General features: G+C 45.8%; 1 protein-coding gene and 1 long non-coding RNA gene across 3 annotated transcripts in view; one reads left to right on the top strand and one right to left on the bottom strand.

Annotated features, from left to right (window-relative positions):
• si:dkey-215k6.1 (transmembrane protein 132C) overlaps positions 1 to 24,936 on the bottom strand; it is a 187,859-nt gene that overhangs the window by 123,043 nt on the left and 39,880 nt on the right. The window lies entirely within an intron of this gene.
• On the top strand, positions 13,411 to 13,667 carry LOC125295039. Its single transcript, XR_007193622.1, has 2 exons — positions 13,411 to 13,502; positions 13,582 to 13,667. It is a non-coding gene; the product is annotated as an uncharacterized LOC125295039 (long non-coding RNA).

Raw genomic sequence — 24,936 nt, forward strand, 5'->3', positions numbered from 1 at the left:
GGGGCGCTGGGGGTGATGGAGATGCCAGTTATTAGCTCACACATGAGCTCCTTCCATCATGAGGCTTGCGCACACACATGCACGGGCACACACACACACACACACATGCACGGGTGCACACACACACACACACACACACACACACACACACACACACACACACACAAACAGACACACATACATACACACACAACCAAACATACGTGATACACAATCATTACACAGGCATTATACACATACACCCACCCACACACACACACACACACACACACACACATTCTGTTTGCTGTTGTATAACCAGGAGAAAGAATATCCACACAAACATACACAAACACATCATATACAGAAGCCCCCATGCAAAACCCACCATTCAAATTCCAGGTCAAACAGTCATTTTGCCTGCTGACACCCATCACACTCCCACACCGCCCTATGCCAGTGTCCATCTCCACTGGCTGCGACTCAAAACAGGCCCTCTCCACAGATGCTTCTACACATCAGGGTCGTGGCACAGGAGGTTAATTCATACCCCTAGCATGCTAAGTGAAAGCAGCTGACGAAACACAGTGGCCGCATGTTCCGTCTATGACACCCTGCCGGCCACCTGTTCTGCTAGTGCACATCAGAGGCCCTGCTGCAGCATTGGGAGCCAATGGGACCATTACTGGGGGTGATTATACACACAACTCAACTGTCAGCTGAACCAATTCAGGGCACAAATGGCTTCTGCCCAAGACAGAATGCCCTCTAAAAAGTACAAACTTTTACCTTTGGAGGCAGGGGAAGGAAGGGGAGGGGGGGGGGGGGAGGGGGGGGATTTGCTGTCCGCCTTTCTGTAGACCACAAAACCAGGCCAGAGAGCCTGCTAGACGTCTCGCCAGCGTTCTTGAGACGCCTTGTGTGGCAGAGAAGCCTCGGTGGCTGGGTTTCCCAATCTCGGCGAGTTTGGGGAGGTGGCGTCTGGCTGTGTGAATGTGTGAAAATATAATGAAGATTCGTGGAGGTGCTGTGTTCCCTGATGTGAGTCGTAAAATGTGTAATAACCACCCCCCACACACACACCTGGGACCCCATCAGCTATGCCTCCAACACCACACACACACACAATACACACACACAAACACACACACACACACACAATCACATCTCCCCACCCTTTACCCAAAAGAGTGGAAACCCCTAGGTGTGGTCATGAGAGGCTTTTCCTGCCACCAAAGGGTCTACCAAGGAAAAAACACCCCACTGTGAGGATGAGGAGGACGACGTCGATGAGGAAGCCTTTGGAGTCCCAGTCGTCGTGTTTCATTTAGCGCCTGGCGCGCCACACAACGAACCAATTACACTAAAACCCCAGCAGGCTCCGCGGATGGCCGTGGAATAGTATCAAATAAATAAACAAGCATCTTTTGCTAAACCCTCTTCCCCCCCTCGCCGCCTCCCCCTGTCTGGTGGCCAGAGGGGGGGGGTGGACGTGTAATAAAATAAACAGCAAACGGCGATGATTGGTGAAGCGGGGCGGGCTGGCACATCAATCTGTGACAAAAGGCCAGTTCTTTATTGAGCGTTCAGGGCTGCGCGAAAGGGCCATAATTCTGGCCACAAAAAAAAAAAAAATATCACATCCAGCATCTGATTTGTTTCAGCTGCCCAACCCAAGGTTTTTCTGCACCGAAACAATGAGGTTTAAGGTGAGCTCCCACATCGACATACTCTCCCCTCTCAAAGATGAGGTGGAAGTGAAAACGTTCAGTTTCAAAAGAACTGTCGGTGTGTGTTTCATGCAGGTTAAGGCTGAGGCAAAGCACTCTATTCACCAAGATGTCTGTGAGATCTGCAAAATAAAACCTCTTCACAGTCAGACCGGTAGTCATACAGGCTGTGTGATGGAAATCTATCTATCTGAAGAACACGCACATCATCCATCTACTCCTATGCTGACCCGGGGGTTTAAGCAATGAATCCATCTACTGTAAAAATCAAGGGAGCCACATTTGATACTCTGATCCTGCTAATTTGGATTGATGAGCGTCTAGTGCCGAGGATTTTCTCCTTTCCTCCCTCCCTCTCTCCCTCCCTCTCTCTCTCCCTCTCTCCCTCCCTCTCTCTCTCTTTCAGTCTCATGGGTTCCCTGGCTTTTGTCCTTCTGGCTCCTCTCATCCTCAGCATCTGTCTGGATCTCAGTTTGTCCAAAAAAATAAAAAGGAAAAAAAAAAGCACAAATGACCTTGCACCAAGTACCAAGTTCAAAGCTGCATCAACCCTTCCAGCATTCCAGCGCACTCTCAGGGGCCCTGGGGTTATGATTAACGGCCTTATGTGAGCGTCTGCTCACTGCCGAGGCCCTGGACACACCGCGCACACACACACACACACACACACACACACACACACACACACACACACAGACATGCACATATGCACACACGCATGCACACGCACACACACACACACACGCACACACACACACACACACAGAAATGTTTGAAACCTCTCTCTAAGTTACTCTGTTACAAAAACACACACACACACACACACACACACACACAAACAAACACACACACAAAAACGATAGAAAACCTCTTTTTTAGTTACTCTGTTACACACACACACACACACAAACACACACACACACACACACACTCTCTCTCTCTCTCATTGACACTTACACTGTACATGTACCACACACCTAACAGACCACAGCATGGCTCCCGCAGGTCTCATTAACCCCTACACCCAAACACACACACAACTTCTGTACATACACTTGTAGCAGACAACATCATTCTCAAAAGTATCATTAACCCCTTTGCTCAGGGCCGACAAGCACACACACATACACACACACACACACACACACACACACACTAACTCCACTACCACAACCAGTTTCCCTGCCCACCTTTGACCATGACATCAGAAACAGAGACAGAGACTCCAGCTGCCCACTCCCTGGGCATTACCTCCCCGCGCCATGTCCATGCCAACCTCTGCCCGCTCGCCAGTCCCTCCGCACCGGCCCAGGGATGGACACGTCAGGTTAATCGCCCCTGACCCCCCTGCTGAGGGATGGGCCCCATTTCCTGTGCCGGGGTGTAGCAGGTGACCTCTGACCCCGTCGGTAATGGAGGGAGCGGCTGTTTTCTCATGGCAATCTGTCAAAATGACCCCACCAGTTACCTGCACACACTCCCTCGGCCAATGCCACCTATTGTTAGGCAGCTTTCCACCAATCTTTAATTGGACTGAATTAAAAGGGAACAGGCCACTTCTTCACTTCTTCCATTATCTTCCACTTAAGTGACACTTCTGTCAAACTATCAGGGAAAATGTAGCCCCACCTTCCCTGAGGCCTTTCTTTGTTCTTTCTTAATGTTTTTATGTTCATATTTCCTTTGCCATTAGGCACTCACTTAATGTTCTACTAATGAATGTATGCCTTTGTGAGGGTTGTATTTAAATAAGGGCTGTCAAACGATGAGAAAATAAATGAATCACACAATTTTGCGGTGATTAATCAATTCTTTAAAATCAAGCTTTTAATAATGGATATTGAAATGTAATATCATGAAGTTAATGTAATATCATCAAAGAATTAAAATGCTAATTTGAATCTTTTTCATTTTAAACACATATTCTACCCAGAACAAGGCAACTGGGTAGCTTGAAAGGCATATTTCTTATGCACTATAACAAACCCCAGACCAGTGAATTAGGTAACAGTTGGAATGTCAACAAGTTCCGCAATAGCCCATATATAGTCCAGATATAAAAGACACAGAGGGAGAGAGGTAAACAAACAGCATTCACATGGAATAGAAAGAGAGAAAGAAGGAGAGAGAGAAAGCAAGAGAGGGAGAGACAGACAGAGAAAGAATTCAAATGCCTGTTTTGAAAATGATTGCCAATTTTTCCCCTGCAATAACGTTGGATAGATTTGGAGCGTTCTTTAGCTCTCTTTCCCTCTAGCTAGCATGCTAATGATATCAATGGGTGCATTATGTCGTCTAGCTTATTTTGATATCATGGACTTGATCCTAGTTGTAGAACTGAACTTACTACAGCCTCTGAAAGTGAATAAGGCTCAATCACTGCCCGCCCATTATTCAACGTTAATTTTTTAAACATGGTTTTTTTTTATTAACTGCAGCAATGAACAAGTTACTTTTGATAGCATAATTTAAATGTTTTAGCTATTTCATTTCACTTCATTTCTTTTAACCTGTTGTGTATATTAAATTGTTCTTTTATATCTCCATTTAATTAGTCCACTTTATCCTGTGCATGTGTGAATCAGTTAATGTTGCATATATCAAAGAACAGTGCTGTGACATCTTTGGTGCTATATCGATATGGTGAGAGAGTTAAGGGATGTTGTCACCACAGGAAATGACAATTTAGCTTTATTCCCCAGACCTCAATTTAATGAGAATCGATCTGGCTAAACTGCATGTCCTGTTAGCTAAGTAGCATGTAATAAGTAGTGTACAGTATCTATCTCTCTCTCTCTCTTTCTCTCTCCCTCTCTCTCTCTCTGTGTGTGTGCGTCTCTCTATCACACACACACACACACACATACATAACACAAACACAGAGACACCCATACACACTTGGGAGCAAAGTGATTAGCCCATTTATTCACTTCAGCTCAGCTCTATGTGATTGTCATAGTGAGACATGACTCAAACACAATATGATGCAATCCCCATACATATAGTACATACAGAAAGGATATAAATGATACATTTATCAACATATTATGCAGTCACAGACTTAGGGTGCATAAAATGCCAAGGTCTGGGTGGTCAAAATGATAGCTGTCAACTGGAGATGCTCCACCAATAGATATGGACATGGAGGCTTTATCACAGCTTTACAGACATGGCATTCAAATGATAATGAAATGTCAGGCAAACAGATAAATATGCATGGAGATGGGTCAGGGTCACCTGCATGGATACAGAAGTCGGCCTGCAACTCAGGGCCTCAGCCCAAAGACCAAGGCCAAAGATGATCATAGAACCTCAGGAACTATCAGGTGCTCAATATCAACACACTTCAACTGAGCAAGGTGTTCCTTCTACCTGGGCTTCTTTCAATAGATGTGTTGATGCTAACAACAACAACAACTGAAAAAAAAGGTAGTCGGCTAAGATACAAAGGAGCAACCTTGGCAGCCTGGCACTGTCTATGTGACTGTCCTGAACCTGGCATGAGCTGGCTAGCCTGGCATGGCTTCTCTGGCAGCTAGTCATAGAATCCTGTCGGGTGGGGGGGGTGGGGGGAGGGGGGTTGGGGTGTGTGTGTGTGGGGGGGGGGGGGGGGGTTGACCAGATGTAGGCACGGTAGACAGAGCCAAGTCGCCCTGGCCGCTTCTGTTCACCACACTCGTCTAAAAAAGACAGCGGAGAGAAGAAAGAGAGGAGGGGGAGGAAACTAGAGACAGTGGAAGAGAGAAAGAGAGATAGAGAGAGAGAGAGAGAGAGAGAGAGAGAGAGAGAGAGTGGAAAAATGTCTATGATAACCTGGAGGTCTCACGGCGCGTGGTGCTTTGATGCCTTTGATCGACCAAATCTTAAGCACATTGATCCAGAGCCCAATTTAACATTTAGGAATCGATTAAATTTTGCTGTGCAAACACACTTAAGGACATCCATCAAGGAGGGTGGCTGGCATCATTAGGACTTTACGCCCACGACCGCAAGGCCTGCCAAGTCTGGAGTCCCTTTTTGCTTCGGCCCGCGCCGCTATTGTTGGAAGCGCTTTTAGAGGAAGCTGCGCCGGCCTCGACGGCAACACGTGAATATCAAACATCCCTCAGAAAATCACTATATAGCCATCCAAAAAAGATGGTCTTATAACCTATTGTTAAGCTGCATTGAAACAGAGAGTATTTTAAGAAAGACCAGAGATGTGTATTTGGAATATCTTGAGTTCCATTGGATGGATTGCCAGACTCATAGCCTTAATGGATATCACTGTAAAAAAAACATACCGGTACATCTTTGACCAATTGCTTCTGAACCATAATGATAAAAAATACAGGTTTTCAGGAACAAGGATTTTTGCGTGCCAGCCTCCAAAAACCACAAACAATGACTATCAGTTACAATCCTCTGAAAGTGCTGACCTCACACTTTGGTGGGAGAGAGTGAGTGAATATGACTGTGGCCGTGAGCATAACATCTAAAGAGCATCAGCAAATATCAATGTGCTTCATCAATACCTCTGCTGGGGCAGGGCATAATGTCAATGTGCATTACTGGGGAAGTTGCACTGGGTTTGCATAATCTTCAAGTTCTGACCCTGAATGTGCAGTAACAGCCCACATGTGAAAATAGCTACGCGTGTCAAGAGGATTGCCAGGGACACACACACACACAAACACACAAAAAAGCAAAAAAGTGCATATGCACATACACTCACACACACATGCTTAAGCACACACAAAAACACATGCATACACACACACACACACACACATTCACACATTGAAACAGGGCATGGCCTTCCAGTGGTCAGAGGGGTGTGAAAAAGCAATTTAAGACAGACCATGTCCTGCTGTTACAGGAGGCTGGCTCCCACCGCACAGGGAGCTTAGGCAATTCAGCGGTCAGGAGCCGGGCAGAAAAAAAAGACACAACTCCCCGTCAACAACACAAAGCGAGCCTCCGCACACCACCGGCTCTACCTCAGCCCCCCCCCAAAAAGAGAGAATTTCCACTCCCAGTTTGGAGAAACTCACAGCAGAGGCATCCACAGCAGCAGACGCGGGGGCCAAGACAAGAGAGAGAGGTGGCAGAGGACGAGCGGCAACTCCAGCGGCACTTGAAGGGGTCAAGTGAAAAATGACTCGTGACATCTCGGCAGGCCCTTCATCACCCCCTGCCTCACACACACACACACACACACACACACACACACATACACACACACACACACCCTCCATTCTACCCCCACCCAGGGCCCTCTGTTATGACTGTGTGTCTTTTGTGCAAAGTCAGTGATAAAAAATACTAGCGCAGCCTGGGGGGGGTCCAGTCACTGATATCACAACTCATGCTGTCCTGTTAGGCTGACCGACGCTGGCACACACGCTGGCAGCAGCAGACAGAACAGAGGCCTAAGACTAGCCAGTACAGAAGCAGTCCTCCTGACTGATACGACAGCCTGAGGAACAGCCACTGCTCCACATCAGCATACAGACTGTGCACATTGTGCTGCATGGGTGGACTGTGGAGAGTAGATCCTTAATTCTAAAACTGATAGTTCCGGTCCTCGATTGTGATTGGCTGAATTACGTTCGATGCCTTGTAAAATCCAGCACAAACATACACCTTGACCGCATTCCGTTCTATATTACTGCGCTACCACAATTTGATACAAAAGTTAAAGTAGCTGCGTCTCAATATTGCTTGGCAACCATTCAGATAGAGGCAATATATTTCTTGGCGGAAGAATGATTATCTAGGAATAACTCGTTATATTTCTAGTTGCTGTACCTTTACTTTATGAAACTTTGCCAGGTATTTGTAGTAACAGTTTTAGAAAAGCAATAAGCCATTCGAGTCCGTAGGTTACGCTGATGGTGATACAACAGCCGCTAGTGTGTCGTGCCTAACAACGCCCCTTAGCTGTTGTAGAATCAGCGTAACCTAAGGCCTCTCGGGGCTTATTGCTTAAGTATACTGCAGCTATAGTTCCATGCATTTGTTCAGAAGATTTGCATTTAAAGGGACTCACTGTGCATGTGCAGGGAGGGTATGTAAGTAACTACTGGTGAGTGTATTTAAAAAGGAAGCAAATCTCATGTCCTTGACAATTCTAGCCTGTGCCTTTACCAGCTAACAGGGGTCGTGTGGTATTAGCAGCAGGTCCGCTCGTGATAATAGTCTCCATTAGGAGCAGCAGTGAAGGACACTGTGAAATGGCATATGCTGCTCTTTAGCAGAGCCCCCGAACCCCATTCTCTCTCTCTCATTCTCTCCGTCTATCTCCCACTCTCTTTCTTTCTCTCGTTCTCTGGTGCACTCCCTCAGGCGAGGCGGCGCGAGGCAGTCACACGCATCAGCCGGAATGCCTCAGGGAGCCGGTAGTGCCTCAGACTCTTTTAAAGAGGCCCCGATAAGAGGAGTGAGATGGGTAGCACTTGTTGAAGGAGAACAGTAATTCACCACCTATCAATCACAATAGTTAGCAGCGCCTCGCCAGACAAAACGGGGCTTCAGCAGTTCAATTACCTTCTAAATGCTGATGAATCTCATCCCTAGCCCTCTGTAGCAGATATGGGCCAGGAGCTTTCAAAGCTGTTTTTTTCTTTACCGGAGAGCATCAGAAAAGTGAGCTATTTCATCAGTATTCCTTATGTTTAAAATATAAAAAATATAGATTTAGCTCATTTCTTTGGATATCTGCAAATATAAAAATGTATCAGAATTGATTTTATCTTTCTGTTTGAAAGCATAAGACGTATGTGCAAGATGTATGTATTCACTTCCCCTCCTCAATATGCTCCATTATCTTAATGTGGCAATAGCTGCATAACCATCACTCATCAACTCACTCACTCATCACTCAGTGCACTGCTTCATGATCTAGAACCAAGTGAATCTCCAGTGTAGTTTGTAAATAGAGTAGGCCTACTCCTTTCCTACTCCTGAATCCGCGACCTTGGTACTGTCACAGCCTCAGACTCAGGCAGGTCTGGAGCTCACAGCATAGACTGCACAATAAATTCACTGCAATCTTTCTAAAATAGAAGTATGACCATGCTCCCTTACATCATAAAAAAAACGTCCCCAGAAATAGATGTTTGGCCATACTGCAGCCAGCTGAGCTCTGGAGCAGTCTGTGGGGGGGCTGAGAGATGGATAGAAACATCAGTGCTTGTGTGGATGATGAAGGTGTGTGTGTGTGTGAAGGAGGGGGGGGGGTAATGGAAGGAGGAGGAGGTGGGCAGTGTGCAGAGCCTGGCCCAGCTGTTGACGCAGCCAGATATCAGCGGCAACTCCTGAGAGGACACTCTTCCCCGCATCGCCCGACATCTTTCTGCTGGTGCACTCCCCCAAAGACCCCCAGGCTCCTGTCGCACTGACGGTGGAGGTGCCGAAGACAACGCGCCGCGACAGGACATCACACAGACACACTAACCGCTAACCTCTTCCTGCCCTGCAGACATAACCCAACACCCTCATACACCCTCACACAAACACATGCCAACGCCAGCTACACCACACATTAAGAACCCAAACAACACTTCCGCGCATTTGCAGGGTGGAAGCCAACAGTGTTAGCAATTTCATCAGAAAAAGTGTTATATACCGGTTCCCAGGCAGCTGACACCAACTGGACAGAAGCACATCCCAGAACATTTCTACTATAACACATGGGGCTACCAATGGAACACCTGGAAATGTGACCTGGTGCTTGGCTCCATATCATATTTTTGCTATACATCCACTTGTTTAGGTTCCTAATGTTATAGGTTATAGGATATATTAGTATAACTATTTTGAGATTTTTAAGTGGCTAGAACTAGTTTAGTTAAGTTACTATAAAGGCCACCTCTGCCAGGTTGTTTTGTTTTGTGGTTAGCCTATTGAAAAAAAATTGACACATCTTCCCTGGCTAAAATAAAATAACACTGAATCATCCCGGGAGACTAATCTCCAAATAATTTTGCTGCTGCAGAAAAGATAATCAAACGTCTAATGTATGCAGTTTTTTTTTTTTTCATCATCATCCTAGTACAAATAACATTCTGCTATTTGTACTAGGAATAGGTTCAACAGTTACACATTTCACATAGCCAGATGTGCTCACGGTTGAAATAACATGCCTCGCACACGACCACATGCATGAGGCCGCGATTAATTATTGAGCTACTACAAGGGGGGGCACGAACACAAGGGGATGTTCTCATTCATGCGGCAGAGCACGATAACAGTCGCAGGAACACACTGGAGAGTTCTCAAGGAGGGTGGTGGAGAAGTGAGGGTTCAGTGTGCCAAAAGGAGGCACGTGCAAGCTGCGCTCTCATGGGGAATACTCACTGTCTGCAATGAGCCTGGGCTAAATCAACACTCATGTTTTGCAGTTTTTGTAACCACCTCACAACAAAGGACGGGATAAATAATTTGTGTGTGATGTAAACAGAGTGTTCAAACAACTTGGATGATGGCTCCCAGGGGCCTGCAATTCTTGATTAAAATCTGAGCTTGTAGTTATTGGGCTCGGGCTTAGGTTGCTAACTCACTAACATCTCCACACATGGCAACATCATGGTTTACTGTTACATGGAGGCCTTGTTGAAACAATAAATATCTTTACATCCAGTCTGCTTGTCAGTTGCTTTTAGGCTGCGTCTGTAGTGAAAGTGTCTTTCAAAGTGGCACAGATTCTCTAGCGCAGTGCCGACGGCACAATCATGGAGGCAGACTCACAGGGGGGAGCAACAGCTTTCAATAGAAAGTAGGAGAGAATGAACAGATTAGCGCCAACACACACACACACACACACACACACACACACACACACACACACACACATGTGTACACACACACACACAAACAAACACACACACACACACACATGTGTACACACACAAACACACACACACACATGTGTACACACACACACACACCAGAGGCACAGATGCAAAGAGCCTGTTCGTCTCTCCCTGTGACTGAATCATGCAACCATGCATGCGAACAAGGGTGTGGGGAGAGAGGTACAGTATGTAAGGAGGCAGAGGTGTCTGAGGGTGGATCCATTCTCCTGTGCTCATGTTTACACAAGCCTCGCACGGCGGATGCCAATCAACGTGCGCTTTTCTAGCTGCCGGGTGCGTACTTCCAAGCGAGGCTTGCTTGCTCGACGAAAACGCATTGTCATTATCTCTTCCTAACAAGAATGAAACAAGCCATGTTAAACAAACGCAATGAGATCATTGCTCCAGAAATGGAGAGTCCACTCAAGCATGATGGCATGTTGTCATCCTAAGTGCCAGGACAGACGATGGGCTCCATAGGATGCTTCACCACAGCCCTGTTTGCCCAAGGTTAATACAAACCTGGGAAAATTACGAGCATTTTCATTATCAGAAATTTAAGAATTATTTAAGAAAGCATGCTCTGCTGCTATGGAGGAAACACTGCTTCTCCATATCTCCTTTACCTGCTGTCTATTTATCTCTCTCTCTCTTTCTCACCCTCTTGTTCTCTTTCTCGTTCTCTCTCCCTCTCATTCCCGTTGTTTTCAGGAGAAAGGGAGTGCTGAGTGTAAGAGCCACCAGCACCAGACTCGTTGGCATGTCCCTAATGCCCGAACAGGAGGTGACAGCATGGGCCAGAGGAGGGGACAGAGGAGGTGACAGCAGCACTACGCCACTGGGCCAGGTGACAACAGCATGCATGACTCTCTCTTCTCTCTCACACACACACACAGACAGAATCAGGCTCATATATGCAAACACTGACACACTCTCTCTCTCACACACACACTCTCTCTTGTGTATGCAGAGGCTGCTGGTAGCATCCTGAACATGCTCTTTTCGAAATAATACTTAACGATTTTTATTTTTACATTTAAGTTTAGTTTAAAGCATCTGACAATGCAGTACGGCTTCTCTGTCCAGTATGTCTTTTATAGAAGATATTTAACTAGGAACTTTGTAACTGCCCACAAAAGTCTATTAAAAGAGAATAAAGCACGTTTTATCCATATCCACATAGCCCTCTGAAGTTTGCCTACAAATTAGATACCATCTTTGACCATATAAGGAGATCTGGTATTTTTCCCATTGGAAAATAACATGGGGATTTATTGCACCTGTTAAACTCTTGTGGGGACGAAGAAATCGGAAATGTAGCCAATTTGCTCTACACAGTTTTGTCCTCAGACTTGGAGTGGATACTGTGATCTTCGGTACATGAAGACGACACACTTTGATCTTTGCTACCCCTTAAGTTAGCTTCAATTAACACCTGGATCTCCTTAAAAGGGCAAAGATGGCCGCTTTGGTTCCTTTTTGTAGGCAAACTTCAAAGGTCTATTGGCGTTACAAACTAAACCCATGCATTTATATGGTGGGTTTTTTGAGAGCTGACATCCTGGTAATAAAGTCCTGCATGAAAACCATGTGCATAAATGATTGAATAAATGGCCACAAATGATTGAAGGCCAAAGTGATCATTTTCAGCTGTTTGTCATTAGTGATCAAAGCGTTTGATTGGCTGAGGTCTGCTGGCTCCTTCCTATATATTCTCCTCAGCAGGCCTCAGAAGACACACTACTGTAGCTCTTGTCCCAGTTTGTTTGGTGGAACAGGTGTGTGTCTCGGCATCATGGGAGTTATGTTAGCTTTGTGGTAAGGAAGTCTTTGTTTTACTTTTGTATAAGTATACTTTCAAAATGTAATTATGAGGCTTTAACAGTCCTGTAACATGAAAAAGTAGTTGACCTACAGGATTTGCACCAAAATATATGTGGGATTGTTTTTCAGGGCATGGCTTTTGACTATCATGGTCTGGAATGTCTGTGGTTATCCAATTGAAGGTAAAGTCTTAGCCTATGTGTGGTGTTTCAAAATAACCTATTATATGATTTTTCAGCTGTGCTCTTAAGTATTCTTCCTTTTTATTTCAGGACTTTATGCTTGGCATTCTCCGCCTGACACTGACCAGATGATTGACCCACGTTACATGCTTTATCCCGGGTCCCCTTATTACCAGCAGCAAGGTCCACCTCAGACCCCTGAGCGGCGCACACAGACCAGCCAAGAGTCTCCAGTGACCTCAGCTGGAACTCGGGCCTTTGGGCCTCAAACTAGTTCTGCATCTGTAGAGTCTGCTGCTGCCCCCATAGTTTATGTGCCTGCGCCAAGCAAAGGTGCAGTTTGGTCCCCTGTCCTTACCAAACCTCAAGCAAGCCCAAAGAAGCCTCTGCCGGGTCCTGTTGCCGAGGGTCCTGTTGCCGAAGCTCCTGTGTATGTGCTCGAGGAGCCCATTCCATTCCTGCTGCCACAACAATTTCCTACACCATCTTACAAACCAGGCAAAGTCATTCAGCGTCTTTCTGTTTTGGAGTCTGGTAATGAGGCATCTGAGTTCCATGATGGTGGATTGCTACCTCTCCCAGTTAATGCTGAGCCCAGCACCCTAGAAATCCTTGTCTCGGAAGCTAGCGCCCCTCTGCCCAGTGACCTGGAGACCTTTGGTCACAGTTATCCCTACCCAGAGTGGGATGACCAGTTCTTTCAGATGTTCATTACTGGACAGCTTCCAGTTGGCACTGTGACTCACTTCTCTACCCATTACGAGCAAGGCAAAAATGCTTGGACTGACGTAGCCTTTGAAAGAATGGTTCCTCCCCCTATAGTTCCCCTCAAGAAGGCTCCAGCTCCTCCTAAGAAGGCTCCAGCTGCTCTAAGCAGTGTACCAAATAAGCGCAAGAGCGTTGCTAAGGGCTATCCCCCTAAGCAGTAGTGAAGGACCCAAAACCAGGAGGTAGGACCCATTGTCTTTATTTTGCATCTATACTGTGAAGTCCACATTTTCTTGGTCTAATCTATGATTTCCCTCTTAGGTTGTGGTGACTTGGTGATTGCCAGGGGAAAAAATATCTCCTTTGCACCTTGATTTGTTTTAATAAACATTTGAATACTAGAGCAATTTGGTTGCAGTGTCTTTCCTGGCTCTACTGGGAAAGGGGGATGGCATGTGAGATGGCTGTGCTTTTGTAGTCATTTGGGCGGGGGGATATGTTTGCCACAATTAGTTTTGAACTTTTTTGTGACCTGGTGGCCATACAAAAAATAATCACACCTATACCCAAAGATGCACATGCACACATTTCTTCAACCACTTCAGCACACTGCAAACAAGCTGGAGGTGACCTTCTCCAGAGGAGTGAGACCTACAAATGCCATCAAGAATGTCATTTGACAGGATCAGCTGTGATCCCAGTGGGGATATGAGAGCAGGCAGTACAGGGGGGTAAAGATGGAGGGAGGACAAAGTGGGAAGAAGGATGGACAGACCCAGAGACCCAAAACTTTTACACCTTCATTTTCTTATCCTATATTCATCCAGCAGGCACTTCTGTGCAAAGCCAAGCAGGATGTGAACAGGGAGCCATTTTAACAGCATGTCTGCTCGCTGGGGAGTCAGACCCTTGACTTTGCTGCTTACAGGACCTCAGGGCTGGAACAGCTGAACCACAGGAGCACATGCCAAAACCTAACCCTGACTACAGCAAGCCCCGGCTGACATTTTTCACTAATTACCAATCCTCCTCCATGAAAACAGGACTATCATTACCATAATTTAGAATTAGCCACATAAAAGTGAGGATGGAGAGAGAGATGTGGAGGAGGAGTGAGCGAGAGAGGCAAGGGGGTATCCAGGATAAACAGCTGGAGCTGAGCAGTGTCCAGCAGATATATGGAGCTCAATGTCACGCCATTGATTTAGCGTCCATCCAGCGGCCTGGCAGGTGACAGCACTTGATTAATGCACACCGCTGTCGCCCAAATATGAAAACTTATTACGCCTCCGGCCATTCAATATTGTCCGACAACGTCCACGCTCCAGTGAGCCCTGCACAGTAGCACTAGTCCCCTAACTTTCCTGACCTCTTTTCATTCTTTTTTTCTCTCTATTTCTTATACTCCTTCCTCTCTCTTTCTCTCTCTCCCTCTATCTCTTTCTCTCTCTCTCACAAACACACACATTTGTTAAAATGTGAAAGTCAGGCAGGCAAGCTCTCAGAGTTTTGTGGTTTAACAAACCATTTTGTGGCTGCTGCTGATCCAGTTAAAGTACAGGCACGAGCGTGCACACACACACACACACACACACAGCATCCAGCATTTTCATGGGCATCTCAGGTTCCCCCCTCGTTTGTCATGGTTAAGAGCCTGCAGAGTGGCCTTCCCTTTGCTAGCCGTTAAACAAGATTAACCTTTCCTTAATGGAAAGTATTTGTCAATAGACTGTTGCAGCCTGGGTGGCCAACTAAAGGACTGTGTGGCTGGCACATCATCCACTGGTGAGTTGCTGCATGTGATGGTTAGTCACATGCAGAGAGCACGCAAACTGTGGGTGTGTGTGTGTGTGTGTGTGTGGTGGTGTGTCTGTCTGTCTGTCAGCATAGATGGTGTGTATATGTATAAATGTGTGAATGTCAATGTGTCAATTAAATATATCTATGTGTGTGTATGTATTGTGACTGTACACAGTATACTGTATGTAAATATGCATTACAACCCATGAAAGTCATTTTGTGTGTCTGTGTACATGTATGTGTGACTGTGTGTATGTGCATGCATGTGTTTTATATGGGATACTGTGTGTGTAAGCATGTGTGTGTAAGTGAGTGTTTGTGCATGTATGTGTGAGTGTGTTTGTGTCACTGTGTGCCAGTGTGTGGTTTTATTTTCTGTTTCAATGTGTCAGTATGTTGAATTAATGTTTGCAAATGAGACCAACACCAACCTTCTCTCTCTCCCTCTATCTCTTTCTCTCTCTCTCACAAACACACACATTTGTTAAAATGTGAAAGTCAGGCAGGCAAGCTCTCAGAGTTTTGTGGTTTAACAAACCATTTTGTGGCTGCTGCTGATCCAGTTAAAGTACAGGCACGAGCGTGCACACACACACACACACACACACACACACACATCCAGCATTTTCACGTGGGCATCTCAGGTTCCTCCCCCTCGTTTGTCATGGTTAGAGCCTGCAGAGGGCCTTCCCCTTGCTAGCCGTTAAACAAGATTAACCTTTCCTTAATGGAAAGTATTTGTCAATAGACTGTTGCAGCCTGGGTGGCCAACTAAAGGACTGTGTGGCTGGCACATCATCCACTGGTGAGTTGCTGCATGTGATGGTTAGTCACATGCAGAGAGTGACTACAAACTGTGGGTGTGTGTGTGTGTTGTGTGTGTTGGTGTGTCTGTCTGTCTGTCCGGCATAGATGGTGTGTATATGTATAAATATGTGTGAATGTCAATGTGTCAATTAAATATATCTATGTGTGTGTATGTGTGTGACTGTACACAGTATACTGTATGTAAATATGCATACAACTCCATGAAAGTCATTTGTGTGTCTGTGTACATGTATGTGTGACTGTGTGTATGTGCATGCATGTGTTTTATATGGGATACTGTGTATGTGTAAGCATGTGTGTGTAAGTGAGTGTTTGTGCATGTATGTGTGAGTGTGTTTGTGTCACTGTGTGCCAGTGTGTGGTTTTTATTTTCTGTTTCAATGTGTCAGTATGTTGAATTAATGTTTGCAAAAATGAGACCAACACCAACCTTCTCTCTCTCTCTCTCCCCCTCCCTCTCTCCCTTCCTCCCTTTCGGTTTTTTTTTGGCTTTCTCTGTCACTGCTGCTGCTGTACATGCAATCAATGGGGCATTTAATGGTCTTTCCCTCGCATGCCGCACATTCTGCCCGCATTCCAGCACCCTGTTAACATTCCCCCGGAGCGAGGAAGTCGCTGACCCTCTTTAAATGGCTCATTGGACTTGCAGCCACCTCCAGATACGACATGGCCGCCACCACCACTGACGCTAATGGCTGATAAACACAGAGAGTCCAGGGCCTTGCCGCTCCTTGGCTCTTCTGTAATGGAGCGTGCTAATGCTCGAACAAAGAACGCCAAAATAAACACTCGGACCGGTGGCTAGTCTTGCCTGGCCTGTCCAATGTGGCGGGGAAATGTATTTCACGTATCGAACGCAGTGGATGAGTCCAACGACTGAGAGAGAATTACATTTGGTGTGAGAGTCAAATGGAGGAGTTACGGTATTGATTTGCTTCAGCATTATGTTAACAGCCAAACGGCTGTAATGTAATGGTGGGCTGAGATTTAGTTTTTGCTCTCTGTAGTCTAGTCCTTAGTCTGGTGAAAATGTACCACAATACAATTGTATAAGAACAGTTGATGAATACAGTATACTACAGTTTTTGCCCATTGCTTACACACTAAAAATGAATGCTTAGACCAAAGCCTTAGAACCTAAAATTGTTGTAACAGTGTAATCTTACCTTAAACAGACTTTCTACTTTGCAATTCTGCAACACACTTATTGCGAAACACTACACACTGTTTCTTACATTAGACAATCTCTTGTAATCATTGGGAAAACACATCTATTCAAAATGCAAAACACGTCTGGTAATTGTTAATAACCATACACATACCTGAAAACACAGAGAAAACTGAACACTAATCAGCCTGAGAATTAGCACTACGAATAGACCTCAGGTAAGCACTTACAGTATGTACCTGTTCATTTGTGTACCTATGTACCTGTTCATTTGTGTACCTATGTACCTGTTCATTTGTGTACCTTTACATTTTGTACCAATGTACAGTTTTAGACTTGCCCTTTTATTCCCCATTTCGAATAATTATTTTCAGCATGACATTGGAAAGTATATGGCTACCAACCACATTCCAGCATCTTCTGCAAGCAATGGAAGAGGCATGCAGAGACATTGAGGTGGGGTCAGTTCAAGGGTGGACACAACACACAAGGTGATATTTTACCCTTTTCTTAGTCTGGGAGGACATTGTTTGATGTAGTTGAGGTAACTGTATGTGGCCAGAACCCAATTGAAGGTGGGATCAGTAACACAGTACTGTATTTTTATTTTTTATTTTTTTTAAACAACTGTAAAATGATTACTGAAACATTTCTACTTTTGACTTTCACATAAGTAAAGACTTTTAAGACCTTTTCAAGACATCTTAATGGAAAAAGACTATACCAAGGCAAAAAAGTTTTAAACTGTTTTATGCATTTTTTTACTTTAACTTTATTTAAAGTAAAAAATCTTCATTTTTAACTTTAACACCCACCCCATTTTGAATGTCTACAGAGGTTACCAAGTATAGTTTTCTGGGGAAAGAAAAATAATTGTGTGAATCACCTTCACAGCTATAAATGCCCAATTTTAGGGTCTGGGCTGCTTGCTTTTGAAGCTGGCTGTACATATCTGGTTGTGCTACTGGCTGAGACTGACTGTTCTCCACCTGTGTACTTGCCAAAGACATGTGTACTGGACTGGATTCCCTTTTATATTTATTTCAAAGGTAGACTAAAGCTGTTTAAATATTTTAATAGGCCTACTTTATATAATTTACTATGTGCATCTATTGTGCCATATGCAGCACAGCAAATTTAAAGTTAATCCATTAGGCTACTTTACATTTTGCATACGTTCTGTTGTAAACCAACCAAAGCTTGACTGAAACATTGTAAAACCATTGACTTGTTTTTTTTTTTAAATGTATGTGGAAAGTGAAATCCCCTATTAATTAAGAGACAGTTGCTCCACGCATATTTCTGCTGGTTTCATCTCAGGCACGCACGTTTATGAACGCATTTACAGATGTGTTTTTTTCTATGTGGCCAGTCGCCGACATTCAAAAAAACAGAATATGCGGTTTGCAAAGTACCAAACTGGGAAAGGCTGGCAAGCAAGACTATTCACTTCCCTGTTGGGTAGGTTAGGTCAGCAACACACGCTGGAGAGATGCAAACAGATGAACTTAACGTGTATGTCCTCCTGAGTGCGAAAATGTTCAGTCCGTGGTTCCTTCATAAATTTCGTAGCAAATTGTCAGACGAGTGAAAGAAGCACCGGGCATAATTTGACCAGCAGTCTCCACTTCCATGGTTTATGAAACGCTACATGTATGTTGCTAAGAGGATTGACATTTCCATTAAAGCAGTTATTTTAGAGTGCATTACACCTCTGGTCGGCAAGCTTGGGCTTGAGGATGCTTTGGTGTTGAAGATGCTTTGGTGTTGAAGATGCTTTGGTGTTGAAGATGTTGACTGGAAGTTGTTTAGTATTTTTGCCCCTGAAGTGGAGAAAAAAACAACTGGCTAATTCATTGATATGGGGGTGTGTGATTGTGACAATAATAAGCAGAGAATGGCATTGACCATTTTCTTTCTATCTCCTGTTGCTATGCCACTTTTCAAGCCAGGCCTGTCCGGAGAAATATTTTGCCTGCTCAATGTGAGGCACTCAGCGGCAGCTCAACTTAAGCAGGGTGTAGTGGTAAATAAGAGGTGGATAAACTATCAATTCTGTTCTGAATGCCTTTATTTAAAAACCTGTTACCACATGGCACAGTCCACCTTACCGTGATCACAGAATTACCTCTAGGCCTACACCCCCTCTTAGGTTGAGCTGCTGCTGAGCTGAACACCTTTAATGACACCCGTGAAAAACATCTTCACTCTGTAACCACTACACTTTCTCCAGTAGCCTTCTTGATCTACAGAATGCCGCACAGAACAAATGCTTCCCCCAAAAGGTACACTGGTCACTTAGAAAATTGCGGTTAAAAAAATACACGAAACCGGATGGAGACATTTCACTCGCTCGGCGGTCCCATTCATTACAATCTACAGTACTTGCTCTGTTTCTGCAATAAGATGTTCTCTCCAGGATAATACTATAAGAGGGATTTCCTCACAGCCACTGTCTCAGAAATCCAGTGGAGTGGCTATCTTGGCCATCAGCAGACACTTATTAGCCTAATGAACGCCGTGGTGACAGTTTCTCGTTTTGACCGCCGCCCGTCCAAGAGTTTCTGTCCTCCCGGCGGATTCCCTTTCCTTGAGCAGCCGTCTGCCATAAGACAAGACGAGATGAGAAGGCCGAGTGTCTGACCCTTCTGAGTGAGCTGGCGAGGCAAGTAAGGGGTGCAGACGTAGCAGATCCCAGGTCAGTGAGCTGTGGCTGTGGTAGAGAGCAAGGACATTGATGGCATCCGTTAACCCACCCATAACACCACAACAACCCCCTCCACCCATCAGATATTTCTCCGGAAGCTGTCGCACCACTTGATCTAAGATTCAGTTATTTAACACATTCACTCAACCACCATAAGTATGTTTAATTATGCCTTATAAAAAAAAATAGCTCAAGGACTCCAGTGAAATAGATATTTTGTCATTCTTTCTTTCGCTCTCTCTCTCTCAGAGGGCACAAGTTTGTTTCCCGGGGTGAGCCGCAGCGGATGTTAATGCTTTTGCAGCGTTGAGAGCATCCATCTGCTCAATGTAAATGAGCTGAGCGCGATGATGGGCGGCCCTCGCTCCTCGCCGGCCATCACCCCTATTGACCCCCTCGGCGAGAGCCCCCGTCGAGCCTTTTAAATCCATCACAAGTTAAAGGCCATTATTAATGACCTCTGTTTATGCCCGCCGTCCGGTGGTCAGCAAGCAAGCGGCAGTCGAGCATGTCCAGGAAGCAGCTGCCACACACAAACGCACACACACGCACACACGTACCCACTTGCACACACAAACACACACACACACACACACACACACACACACACGCACGTACACGCTTGCACACGCTTGCACACACACACATGCACACACAAACACAAACACACACACACACAAACTCACACATGCACACACAAACACAAACACACAAACGCACACCTGCGATGCACGCGCGTAATGCACACACATGCACACACAAACGCACACATGTAAAGCACACACACACATCGCATTTCGTGATAGACACATGCACACACACACACACACACAAACACACACACACACACACATTACACACACACACACACAAACACACACACACACACACACACACACACACACACACACACACACATAATCACACATATACATGCACTGATCCGATGCCCCTATGGAGATTTACACTTGATTTTGGTACTGTCCATTGTTGAATGCCGTTAGAATGTGTGGAGTTTTGCCTTTGTGGAGGGGGGAAGATGATTCTCTTCATGTCACTTGCCACCCCCCCCTCGCCCTGTCTGTAAGCTTCCGCACCAGAAATTGATCTGAGATTGAGTACCACAGTAACATGGTGTGACCACAGAGCTCTGACATGCACACACAGAACCTAGTGAGAATCTCATGAGAAGAATGCCACGCCACTCTTCTCACGGTGCTGCCGTTGTCGTGAGATGGGCGCATGGCCTGGCTAATTAAGAGCTCCGTTTTACAGCGCTCGCCAGTGCTCCAGAGTGTCTCACGCGTCTTGGGGGGGTGGGGTTGTGTGGCTCTGGAGCAAGGCCAGCGGAATGCCCATCACAATGGCATCCCAGTGCTCAGGCTCCCGTTCCTCCTGTAAATCTCGACCTCGTTAAAGGGCTTTTTAAAAGAGGATGGGAGGAGAAAAAGAACGATAAAAACGAGAGGACGAGGTCTCCTCGAGTCGGGGGGGGGGGGGGAGGCTGTCAGAGAGGCTGAATGGGCCCCAGGACTGCTGGCCTGACAGGACCCCTCTTTGTGTACACAATGGCCTGCATCCGGGTCCCCTCCCCTCCCCTCTCTTCTCCTCCCCTCCCCTCTCCTCTCCTCCCCCTCTCCTCTCCTCCCTCGCGCCACTGGGCTCCCCGAAGACACAGAAGAGGGATTGTAGCGGGGCAAGGAGAGGCCAGAGAAGTGGCGGTGAGACAAGACAGCAACTTGGGCCCCTGCCAGCTCTTCTCTCTCTCTCTCTCTCTCTCTCTCTCTCCCCTCTCTCTCTCTCCTCTTATCCTCTCTCTTCTTTTCCTCTCTATCGCTCTCTATTCACCACTCTCTCCTTTCTCTTTGCCTCTTCATTTCATCTCCCTTTCTGCACTCTCCTCCCCTGCTGCCTCGGCGGTGAGGGATGCTGGGATAGAGGAGGACCACAGATAGCAGAGGATTGCTGATCGGGCTGCCGTCCAGGAGCATTCCGAGGGAAAGCTGCGGTTTTGTGTGCATGTGTGTGTGTGTGTGTATGTGTGCATGTGTGTGTTTGTGTATGTGTGCATGTGTGTGTTTGTGTAAGTGTGCATGTGTGCATGTGTGTGTGTGTGTGTGTGTGTGTGTGTGTGTGTGTGTGTGTGTGTGTGTGTGTGTGTGTGTGTGTGTGTGTGAGTGTTAGTGTTAGTGATGGGCAAATGAAGCTTTGGTGAACCACTGAACCACAGCAGTGTGAACCTAGCGACACTAGCTGAAAAAGCAAAAAGATGGCAGCCACACATACATTTTTTTTCAACATAAAAGTCCTTAGCAAACCAATATTTTTGGTTACATATACTGGTTTGGGTTGGGACTTTATGTTGAAAAAATCTACATGTGGCAGCCATATTGGATTTTTTCATTAGTGTTGCTAGCTTCACACTGCTGTGGTTTAGTGGTTCACCAAAGCTTCATTTGCCCATCACTAGTGTGTGTGTGTGTGTGTGTGTGTATGTATGTGTGTATGTATGTGTGTGTATAGAGTTCTCCCACTGTGTGCGCAGAGCTCACAGTGCAGAGGCTTCGTCTAACAATCCCTCCTCTCCTTCAGCCAGGGTCAAGCACGTACAACTGCCACTGTCCAGCTTTTCCCCCCCGTGTCCAGTGCACCAAGGATTTCAGACTCAGTATGCCGAGGCATGAATGAGGATCACGCCATCTCCGCTACAAGATGTCACCACATCCATTTCCTGCCCCCTGACCACCCTCTTCCCGTGTCCACTCTGTTAGCACAACATTGTGAGGGCCTCTGCCACACACACACACACACACACACACACACACACACACACACACACTCACACACACACAGACACACACACACATATACACACACAGACTGCGACCCCCCACACCACGACCCCTGTTGTTTTCCTCTTGGCTGTCCTCTAGTCTAATCCAAACAGCAGGGATCTGTCCAAACACAGCTTCGCTTCGGTCCATTCTCCCTGCCTGGTCCAGGCCTGTTTGTGGACTGTGTTGCACCCTCTGTACCACTGCCCTTCTCTCTGACAGCCAAGAAAAACACTGACAGGGATCGCACTGGTGTGTGTGTGTGTGAGTTGGGGGTGGGGGTGGTGTGGAGTAAAGAGAGAACTAGAGGTCAGGCCGCACATCAAAGTCTCTCTCTCTCACACACACACACACACACACACACACACACACACACACACATACCCACACACACACTGTCTCACCCATACAAAATAAACAAGGCCACAGGCACCACCTAAGCAACAGCTTGCCACTATTCACCAACTCCCAGCAACCGTAGGCTACCACGTGGAATGCATTCAAAGGATAACTTGTGTTATCTGGGAAATGAAATGGGTCCCAGGGTGTCATTTGACCTCACCCTACCCACTGGTGGAGCTATGTGTGTGTGTATGTGTGTGACTGTGTGTGTGTGTGTGTGTGTGTGGGGTGTCCAGTGGAGTGGTCATCAGTCCACATACCACCTTCTACAATAGGAGCCCCTTACTGAACAAGCCATCTCTGTCCCATCTCCACCATCAAGCGACGTGGCGAGTTGAGTTCTGCCGGCAATTTAGCTCAAGTAGACACGAGGGGAAAATGGAAACATTTACACAAGAAACGCCTGTCCTTCAACTCGCCAGAGCATTGATCGGCCACTAATTGGATGGAAGACGATTATGCTCTCATATAGCCGCGCATAATCACGCCATGGCACTTTTGTTCAAATCCATCAGGGCTAAATTGTCGGAGGCGTATTAGCTTGGAGCCGATTAGACCTGACGTGGAGTGGAGTGGAGTGGAGTGTGTGTGTGTGTGTGTGTGTGGCGGGGGGGAGGGTCAGACACATGTTAAATGTTCTGGCAGGTGTCGTGACTCAAGCACTGGGGAAGGAGAACTATGAGAGCCCTTTTCCGTAGGAGTCGATTGCCAAGTGTGGAGTAACACGCTCTGGAAATTCACAATTTCGTCGCCGTTTTTTTTTTTAAAAAAACATAGTCCAGTATTTCTTTTGAAATTGAAATGAAGTTGTATGGACTGGACTATTTTTTTTTCTTTTTTAAACGGCGACGAAATTGTGAATTTCCAGAGCGTGTTACTCCACACTTGGCAATCGACTCCTACGGACTTTCCCCTGAAGATGGCAGCAAAGATGGCAGCAAAGATGGCAACATTTCCGGAAAGGTACTGGCTTGATGAAATTCATTCTGGACTCTCTATCTGACCACATAAAGACCTCGGGATACTTCGGTTTGGCTTTAGGGACCCTCTACTCACTGCCACGTAAGTGCAATGTTGTTTGGAACTGTAGAAGAGGTATAAAAATAGCGTTTTGTAGCGGCGAAATAATATGCCCTTCTCACTTCCACGCTAACAAGTTTTGACTAAAAACGGTAAAATCGAACTTTCTCAAAACACATCCGAATGACATGATTTTGATGTCAACTCAACGTATGTACTCCCAATCATCCGTAAATTGATCTAAAGTGCATTTTACTCCGGATAATTCCTTTAATAGACAAGCCACAACACTTGCAAAACACTGCCAACTGATGCAGACAGCTAATCCAGGTGACATGACGTGCTTGTAGCAACAACGTCAACCCAGACTGCTCTCTTTCACTCATCATCGTGAGATACAGTGGGAACCACACTCCCCTTTCATCATAAGCACATCTTTTATCAACATTTATCTGCTTATAATACATTGTATGTGATCCATGAATTATTAGGGTTACACTGCTAGCTGTGTGCAGAAACCCAAGAGTATTGTCAGTGCAGCAGGCACCAAAAAAGACAATGGAAACATATTCCAATACAAATCCCATGTGAGCGAAGTATTATGGGTTCATCTTTCTTCTTGAAGTACAGCACAAGGCAATCTGGAACAGAGTCTAACAAATTTACAGGGAACGGTAAACTTGATTATTTTTTAATGCATAAGCAATCATCTGTAACACGTTTCTATGTGTCTTTGCACTGTGCACTGAAACAGTAGGCAAAGGGATACGAGCTAGCCTGTAGAACAACCTAGGGGTTATTCTTAAACAAACCTTTGGCGGAAAGTGCCATCAAAAGCACTTTTTCACACACACTGCTTCTCCTTAGAAAAATACTGGGAGAAAAATAAACACAGAGATGGGGAAATATCCCCCTTC

Source organism: Alosa alosa, chromosome 5 (genome assembly GCF_017589495.1).
Source record: "Alosa alosa isolate M-15738 ecotype Scorff River chromosome 5, AALO_Geno_1.1, whole genome shotgun sequence".
Classification (NCBI taxonomy): Eukaryota; Metazoa; Chordata; class Actinopteri; order Clupeiformes; family Clupeidae; genus Alosa; species Alosa alosa.